This window comes from Vigna unguiculata, chromosome 3 (genome assembly GCF_037176805.1).
Source record: "Vigna unguiculata cultivar grain cowpea cultivar isolate G323 ecotype 2 chromosome 3, ASM3717680v1, whole genome shotgun sequence".
NCBI classification, from domain to species: domain Eukaryota; kingdom Viridiplantae; phylum Streptophyta; class Magnoliopsida; order Fabales; family Fabaceae; genus Vigna; species Vigna unguiculata.
Window position 1 is genome coordinate 38,842,259 of NC_140794.1, and position 9,667 is coordinate 38,851,925.

The window sequence follows — 9,667 nt, forward strand, 5'->3', positions numbered from 1 at the left end:
GAGAAAAAACAAATCATGCCTAAAATTTCGACTTTTTATTTATATAGCTATTAACTTTTTTTTCGTACATAAATCTTTGAAGAAAGTTATATGAATAATTTGCATTACCTATATGAATAATTTTCAGATGAAATTGCAAATAAAAAAAGGATGCTTTCATACGAATACAAGAAGACACACAAACACGAATATTTTGAGAGAACCTATTAACTTCGATCTGAACTTTTACCCAAAACTATAAACTTTTATCACAATAAAAGTAAATTAATGCATGAATTGGTAAAAAAATTTCATTAAAATGGATGTACGTTTTATATTTTTCTATTATATCAGTTTTTTTCATTAATATGTCTCTTCTCCTAATATTTTATTATCTAAGAAAATTTAACGTTTTAACTATTTCGATTACAAAAACTATAAGAAAACTAATTCACGTGTTCATGTTTTCTTGATTCCAATTAAATCTTAAGGGTATTTTATTTTAGTGTTTATTGTAGTTTCGTATTATTGGTATAATAATTTGGAACTTCTTATGAATACATTTATACTTATTTATTCATTTAGTTATTATTACATATTTTTATGTTTATGAAATTCATTGTATACAATTTTAAAATTTTCACACACTTTGATTATCATGTTATTTTTTTCCTCTTCTCAATTAATTTCATTCATACTTTTTATGTATTAATTCTAAAATATGTTATTATTTTTAAATTATATATTTCAATATTTTAAATTTATTACTATCTTGTAAACGAAATCATATTATTTTCTAGCATCCAATTAATTGATATTGACTTTTACAAGAATGAAGGAGTAGATTGAGGATCAGATCGGTCGGCGTGGTGCCCTCTCCGTCAACTTTTATCATTCTTTTCTTTGCTTTCCTTCTTTGGGTGGGTCATTCATTTTGATTTGATTGCTCTTACTTTCAAACGAGCCTTGTTTGTTAAAATTAATCACACTTTCTTTGTTATAAACACCACTTCCTACTCTCTACTAGATAAAGAAAACTATTTTTTCAGTTTTCTCATTCAATATTCATCTATATGTTATTATTACATGTTCTCTCTTTATCATCATCATAATTCTTTTCAATATTAATTAAATTAAAGTATTTGGAAAAAATAATAGCTAAAATTTAATCTTTTATTTAAAAAGAGTGACCACCAAAACGAAATATAAAGTATTTATCAAAAAATAGTTAAGTTATTTATATTTGTTATAAAATAAAGCTAATTATAGAGAGAAGAAGAAAAGAAAGAAGAGAGAATGAAGAGTAATTTTTTCTTTGTGTCTTGTTATGATAGAAATTGTCATATTTATATATACAAAATGTAATCCATAAATGGATACAAAATGTAATCCATAAATAGAAGAAGTATTTATTAAAAAATATTTAATTTATTTATATTTGTTAAAAAATAAAGCTAATAATAATAGAGAGAAGAAGAAAAGAAAAAAGAGAGAATGAAGAGTAATTTTTTCTCTATGTCTTGTTATGATAGAAATTGTCATATTTATATATACAAGATGTAATCCATAAATGAATACAAATCAAAAAGTTAATACCAAATATCTAAAGCTTATACAAATCAAAGAGTTAATAACAAATATCTAAACCTTACAGACTAATTAATTATATTGAGTAGTTATACCAAATCAATCAATCATATCAATCCTCATGTGAGTAGTTATAGCAAATCAACCAATCATATGAGAAGTAACTGAATTAAAGATCAAATAATGGATGACCATTAATTCATAACCATAACACTCCCCCCTTTGGTGTCCAGACAAGAGAATTATAATTAAAAAACTTAGGAGTGCCAAATTATATTTTTTAAATATAATTTTTTTAGTTAAAAAAAACGCTCTTCATTTTTTCTTTTCATTTCTTATACTTAAAACAAACACACATAATAGTAGAATTCAAAAAATATGACTATCATTCGCTATTATATCATGATATCAAACCATGAATATAAGCCCTTTGTACCTCATCAATTTGATTGGGTGAGTATTGTCAAATTTGAGGACGTTTTTCCCGGATCGCGTTTTAATGAATTTTTAAATTCATTATATGTAATTCTAGGAATTTTAGAGATTTGTTTTTCATTGTTTTGAATTCTTGGTTCTCATGAAATTTCTCAAGTTTAGTTAACGTAGATGCATTATTTTTCATCTTTATCACAAACCTTCCTCCTTCAGAAAAAAGAATCAATTATTTTACTCTTTATCATAATCTTTCTAATATAAATTTATCAATTCTCACCTATTTAGTAAAAAGATAAAATTTATATTCACATATCACAATTATCACATTGCAAAACATAACAAAACACATACTTTAATTAAATAAGCAACCTTGTATAAATTCAAAACATTAAAAAATTTACCAAGGCAGAAAAACACAAAATCCATACATTTCATAATTAAGGGTTATACTAATTTGGAAAAAATTATAATTAAGGTTCATATCAATTTCATAAAAGAATCCATCAAATCATAATTATGTTTATAAGCATCCTGAGAAGAATCATAAATCTAACATACATAAATCATTATAAGATACCTTTATATGTAAGAGATCATGCAAAAAATATATATTTCAATTTTAATCTATGTGTTCTTCAACTTCTGTTTTCCAATTTATTTCTTTGTATTTTTTTTTCTCCTCACACACTTTCATAATAACTTACATGGTGGAAAGATCTTATACAAAAAAAAAACCCTAATCTCTTTTATAAATCAATGTTTCTATTAAATTTTTTATCTTACTTATTATTATTATTTTTCATAATATAAACTTAATATAAATAATATATAATTATAATTTAAAAAAAGATATAAATATATATCAAAAAATTCAAAATATTTTGGGAGAGTCGTGGCTCCCTCCTGTCCTAACAATGTTCCGCCAGTGCTCCTTGGTAAACAATTTATAAATAGACTTGTAAAATTTTCACATGAGCAAATCTTTTAGATCTCTATGATTATTAATTGAACAATGCATTATTGTCTTCATATATGGTTATTAATTTCATTTTTCTAAGGATAGACCACAAGTTTGTCGCACATGTTGAATTATAAACCTTAACTAAACACATTCATGACTTACCTCATGTAATGCTAAACTTCTGCATGATTTGACGATGTTGTTGTTGTGGTTTGTTTTATAAATCACCATGAAATCATTTTGTGCTACCACATATAGAGAAATATCCTATTTGTGATAAACTATTGCGACATTGTGAGAATCTAAGAAATAACATGCATTTGCACAATCCATTAGATATGATTTTGAATTGTTTGGATAAAATAAGTCCATATTCATAGGACCCTAAAAGTAATGAAGTATATGTTTTACTTCAATCCGTTGTCTTCTTATAAGTGAAGAAGTATATCTTGCTTAACAAATTTACAACAAATGCAATATCAAGTCAAGTATAATTAGAAAGAGACGTTAGTGCTCCTACAACACTAAGATATGGTACTATTGGACCAAGAAGTTCTTCATCATTTTCTTGAGGTCTAAAAGAGCCTTTATCAATATTTAACGACCCCACAATCATTAGAGTGGATAATGGATGTGACTTGTCCATTTATAACCTTTTAAGCACCGTCATTATATAAACCTCTTGATGTACAAAAATACATTTATTTAAATACTCAATTTCTAATCTCAAACAAAACTTTGCCCTTTCAAGATCCTCCATCCCAAATCTTTTCTTTAATCAATTGTTTTTGTGAGTTCATTAGAAGTTCTAATGATGTTTATGTCATCTACATAAACAACAATTATGCCAAATTCATTTTCTAATATTTTCATATAACTACAAGAACAAATATGATCATTTTTATATCATTCTTTTAACAACTACTCACTAAGATGGTTATACCATATCCATCCTAATTGCTTTAATCAATAAGAGGACTTGTTCAATTTTATTGAATATTTCTCTTTAGAATTTGACTTATTAAGCAAATTAAATTCTTCAGGGATTTTCATGTAAATATCATTATTAAGAGAATCGTACAAATATGTTGTAACATCATTCATTAGATGTAAATACAGACCTTCTTGTGCAACTAGGATAATCAAATATCAAAATCTTATTGCATCCAATATTAGTGAATATGTCTCTTGACATATTAATATTAATTTTGTGTGAAAAACCTTTAGCAACTAACCATGCCTTAAAAGGTTGTTTGCTTATAAATTGATTGCATCAAAATGGAGAACATTTTCTTAATCCAAAAGAGAGGATACACTACTTGTATCCAGATAACAACAATTATTCAAGCTAGAAATATATATATATATATATATATATATATATATATATATATATATATATATATATATATATATATATATATATATTATCATTCAAGAATAAACTAATTATTTATCTAATCATGTAAAGTTATGTAATTATTGTATTTTTTTTAGGTTAAATTATACTTTTAGTCCCCATTTTCGTAACAAAATTTGAATTTGGTCCCTCAATTATTTTTTATCTCAATCTAGTCCCTATTTTGGGATATTTGACCAATCAAGTCCTTTCCGTTAGTGGTAGAGTAACGGTGTTAAATGGGGTGCCACGTGTCAGCTTCTGGATTTTTTGAATTTTTTTATTTTTTTTTTGAAATTTTTTTTTTGAAATTTTTTTTATTTTTTATTAATTTTTTTAAATTTTTTTTAAAAATTAAAATTTTGCCACGTGTCAAGCGGACATCGTGCCACGTGGCAGTATTTGGGAGTTGTCATTTTCTCATTCTCAATTTGGTCCCTGTATTTTATTTTTTGTCTCAATTTAGTCCCAATTTTTGTAAAAATTGTGCAATTTTGTCCCTTTCTAAATTGAAACCAAATTTAATTTCTATATAAATATGCAAAGATATTTCTATCAAAATTGATATTTCAAGTTAATATTTTTAACAAGATTAAGTTTATTTTAATTTATATTTTACGTTAAACTTTATTTAAAATTGTTTTAAAGTTGTTAATAGAAAATAATATTAATAAAAAAATTCATAAATTATATTGATATTTTATTACATTATACTTTAATATTGTTTTTTATTTGAATTTATATTTTAAATAATTGCATATTTTTAAAATGTGTAAAATTCCATAATTTCTATACAAATATTTTAGTTAGTATAAAAATTAAAATTATATAATTTAAGAAAAATTAACTAGTTTATGTAACAATAAAAAACAAATAAATTTAAAATTTGAAAACAATTTTAAGTAAAATTTAATGTGAAACAAATTTAAAGAAACTTGGTTTTATTGAAAATATATAATAAAAATATCAATTTGAATAAAAAAATCAAATTTAATAAAAATATTTGTATAACATTTTATAATTTTTGTTTCAATTTGGAGGGGGACGAAATTGCACAATTTTTACAAAAATTGGGATTAAATTGAGACAAAAGATAAAATACAGGGACCAAATTGAGAATGAGAAAATGACACCTCCCAAATAGTGACACATGACACTGTCACTGCCACGTGGCACGATGTCAGCTTGACACGTGGCAAAATTTTAATTTTTTTAAAATTTTAAAAAAATTAATAAAAAATAAAAAAAAATTCAAAAAAAAAAATTCAAAAAATAAAAATAAAACAAATTCAAAAAATCCAGAAGCTGACACGTGGCACTCCATTTAACACTGTTACTCCACCACTAACGGAAAGGACCTGATTGAGTCAAATTTCCCAAAATAGGGACCAGATTGAGATAAAAAATAATTGAGGGACCAAATTCAAATTTTGCTACGAAAATGGGGACTAAAAGTATAATTTAACCTTTTTTTTAATGGATACCTATCTTTCATCTCAAAAACACTTCTATTATAAAAATAATCATTAAACAACAATTAACTTTAAAAATAAAAAATAATTAATGACTATAATAATTAATTTAATCACTATAGTATAGTGATAAATTTATATATTAATTTATAAATTAAAATTCATTAAAATCTAAAATAATTTAAATAAAAAATTAAAATTAATTTATGAATTAGAGTCTAAAGTAATGTGTAACACTAGTTATCTAAGAATTTAACTATAAAAAAAAAATTAGTGTTTGAATTAGCTATCTTGTGTAGGTGGTAATGTATAATTGCTATTATTATAACCATCCCGATCAAAATGTAATGGCAGAAAAAAAGAAGTGAGAGATAGATTTTGTCTGGGCTAATTATGATGTGTTGAAATTATGAGGAACATGATACCTGGTGCATAAATACCGTGGGGCAGCAGGGATATATAAGGTGATGGTTGAAGGTTGGTAATTTAAAGAGAAGTTTATTAGGAAGGAGAGTTAGTGTAAAATTGGGAACCAAACAAAGTCAAAAAGACCTGATAGGAGAGAATTTCCTATCCAAACATCAGGAAATGGGCACTGGGGGGCTATAGTTATGTACACTTTCTGTCCTTGGTTGCTCACGCCATACCCTCTAAGGAACTTTGCAACATCACGCCAATATTGCTTTGATCCACCACCACCTTCAATCTCATACTCAATGCCAAAATCAATGCCATCAAGAACAGCAGGGCCAAGAGGCCGAGACGATGACACTCCCCCCAAGAAGTTATTCCAAACGTAACTCGCTACTTCACTTGCATCCTCTGTCGATGCATTTCTGTCTACCAAAGAGACCAACACCTTCGTTCCTTTGGCTTGACAAGATTCTATGTCTGAGCTTAGACCACTGCACCCATCACTATAAGCCTCGCAGTGACCACCCAGATTCATCATCGGAGTTTTTCCATTGTCAAAGCTTTGCAGAAATGCTATGATCACATAATCATAGTTTCCTGTGCCACAAACCTCCCCCAGTGTACCCTCCTTACCATTCTGGCCCCAGTAGATTGCAACTATGTTTTCATTAGAATCAATTGCTCGTGCTAACGATACTAAGGAGATCAACATCACTAACATTATTGCTGATTTCAATGCCATAGTTAAGAGTGAAAAATGTAGTGAATTTTCTTGAGATAGTGGTGGGGAGAACGGCTTTTATAAAGTTCATGATGTTTCATTGGAGCAGTAATGCTTATTGATGCTGACTTCATGGAAGAAAGGAACAAATTTAACAATATCTTTGCAAGTCTAGGATCATCTATTAGCTCTTGTTCAGTGCTTTTCTGATATTTCTTCCACTATATATCCTCCACTTCTAAGAGTGATAAATTAAAATATAAGTCAAATGTAGGAAGCATGCTGGCAAATGCATATTCTTTTATAGACGTCAGTGGTGGTGAAGTGATCATAACATGTTCACCAATTTGTTACGTGTGGTGTGAGTGAGAACTTATTGATATGCATGAACTTGTTTCTTTGGTAGACATCACTTTTGAGCTTTGGCAACTGGCTAAGAGACAAGTAGCAATTCATGTTGGAAATATTTAATTTTGATATTATCAGCCACTCTTTTATCCTTCACATATCCAACGCGTGAAAATCTAGATTTTTGTCCTTTATATACTTCATACATAATCACAATAACTTTCTCCTAAAATCCCTGTCCACATAATAATGAAAGCTAAGAAAATTTGTCTTTCTTTTTCCTATCTATATACGGGGGAATTTCTTCCTTCATGGTGCATTTAAAATTTTCACTTAATTTTAGTAATTAAAAGTTGTTAGTTATTATAATTATTAATTTAGATATCAAATTACAAAATAAAAAATATTTAGTTACTAAAATAGTCATTATTACAAATAAAAAAATATAATTAGTAGTTAAATTGGTCACTAATTAATTAGAAACTAATTTAGAAACTAACTACTTTGGCAGTAAAAACCTTGGTACAGTAAACATTTGCTTAGTTCACATTCATTTAAATTCGCATCCTGCCTAAATCCACATTTGGAGAGGGATAATGCTTGGATCAATAATTTTATGACTTTATTTTTAGAAAAAATTACATAAAGTCATTTGACAACTATTTTTTATTCATTCAGGTGTGATTTTTGATTGACTAGTTTTGTAAAATGCGATGAGGGATAAAGAACACACACTTAGCTTGATTTAATTGGAGCGATGAACAATACTAAAAATGGACTATGGTTTGAATTGCTTCAACAAAGAATTAATCTTCAGGACTTGACAATTATTTAGATGTAGACCTTGGCGTTTCATATTTTCTTGACTAGGGATGATAAATAAACCTATATCCGTGGGTATTGTAACATCCAAAGATAAAGTAATATATATATATATATATATATATATATATTATTATGAATAATAATATCTATAACAATAAAGGGGGTTCCTCTTTTTGTGTCCACATTTCATAATACCCATTTTACCCTTAGTTATTTTAAAAATTAATTATTTTATAAATAATTTACTTTTAATCATTTTTCTACAAATCTCTTTTGTTTTAAATTATTATTTAAATTTTTCTTTTACATATTTTATTTTTTTTATTTTTGTTTAAATTATTTTTATTATTGATCTTACATTTCTTGATATTTAAAAAATGCGAATACACAAGCGTGACAACGCCGATGTGTTCGCTAGTATCTATAATAATAATAATAATAATTGGTAAGTATATTAATAAGGCAATTATAATTATAGAGGGTTAATTAACTAATAATATATATATAATAAAAATCCAGTTTTATGGATTTGAGAGAATTTTCACTTCATTTTATTTTATTATGATATGCTGAATTTTTTTTATCTAATATTTGTCTCACTTTCCTATTTTATGATTGTGTGTGAAAAACAAAATTTTGTAACTATATCATAGATGGTTGCTCCCAACATGCCTGATCTCTTCTTCGTCGACATTGTGGCTGTTTTTCCGGGGAATGCATGACAAATCAATGTAGTGAACAATTCTGTAACATTTCAACGAACGGGAAACTCTACCATTACTTTTCTCTCTGCTCCGAATGCGCCGATTGTCATCGAAGGACAAATCGGAGTTACCTTTTATTTACCCCCAACAGTCCAAGTGAACCCTATCCATAACTTTTTCCCTCCATCTGTTTGAAAACCAACATATGAGGGAAAAACTGTAAATAAATAATACTTTTTCCCCTTCTAGTATAGGAAATATATGATGTACTAAACAATGTAGATATAAGATGCATACAATATTGTAAATATATATATATATATATATATATATATATATATAAATGTGAATATTTTAAATATAATTATATATCAATGTATAATTTTGCCTCTAAATGTTTATAAGTATATTGTAGAAATAATAATAATTAAATAAATAAATATAAAAAAAAAATCGCCACATTAGATGGTATCAAAGCAATGTTTTGTGCGAGATCTGTGAAATGTGCTCATTATTTTTTTTAATAACTCATACGATTATAGATGGCAAACAATAGGAGGAACCATGAATTAACTGAAGCAATGCAAGCTATCAGAGACATGGATGCTGCTCTAATAAGGAATCAAAGACCTGAAGGAAACCCTGAATCACAAGGTTTAGCTAAATTTAGGAGAAACAAACCCCCACAATTTTCTAGAGGATATGATCTAGAAAAAGATGAATTATGGATTAAGGAGATGGAAAAAATATTTCGAGTTATGAACTGTGCTGACAACCAAAAGGTGAATTATGTTGTGTTTATGTTAATAGGAGAAGCTGAAT

At 26.7% G+C, this 9,667-nt stretch overlaps 1 pseudogene; it reads right to left on the bottom strand.

The window, feature by feature from the left end:
- Window positions 1-6,291: 6,291 nt before the first annotated feature.
- On the bottom strand, window positions 6,292-7,169 carry LOC114179028 (hevamine-A-like; annotated as a pseudogene).
- Window positions 7,170-9,667: the final 2,498 nt, after the last annotated feature.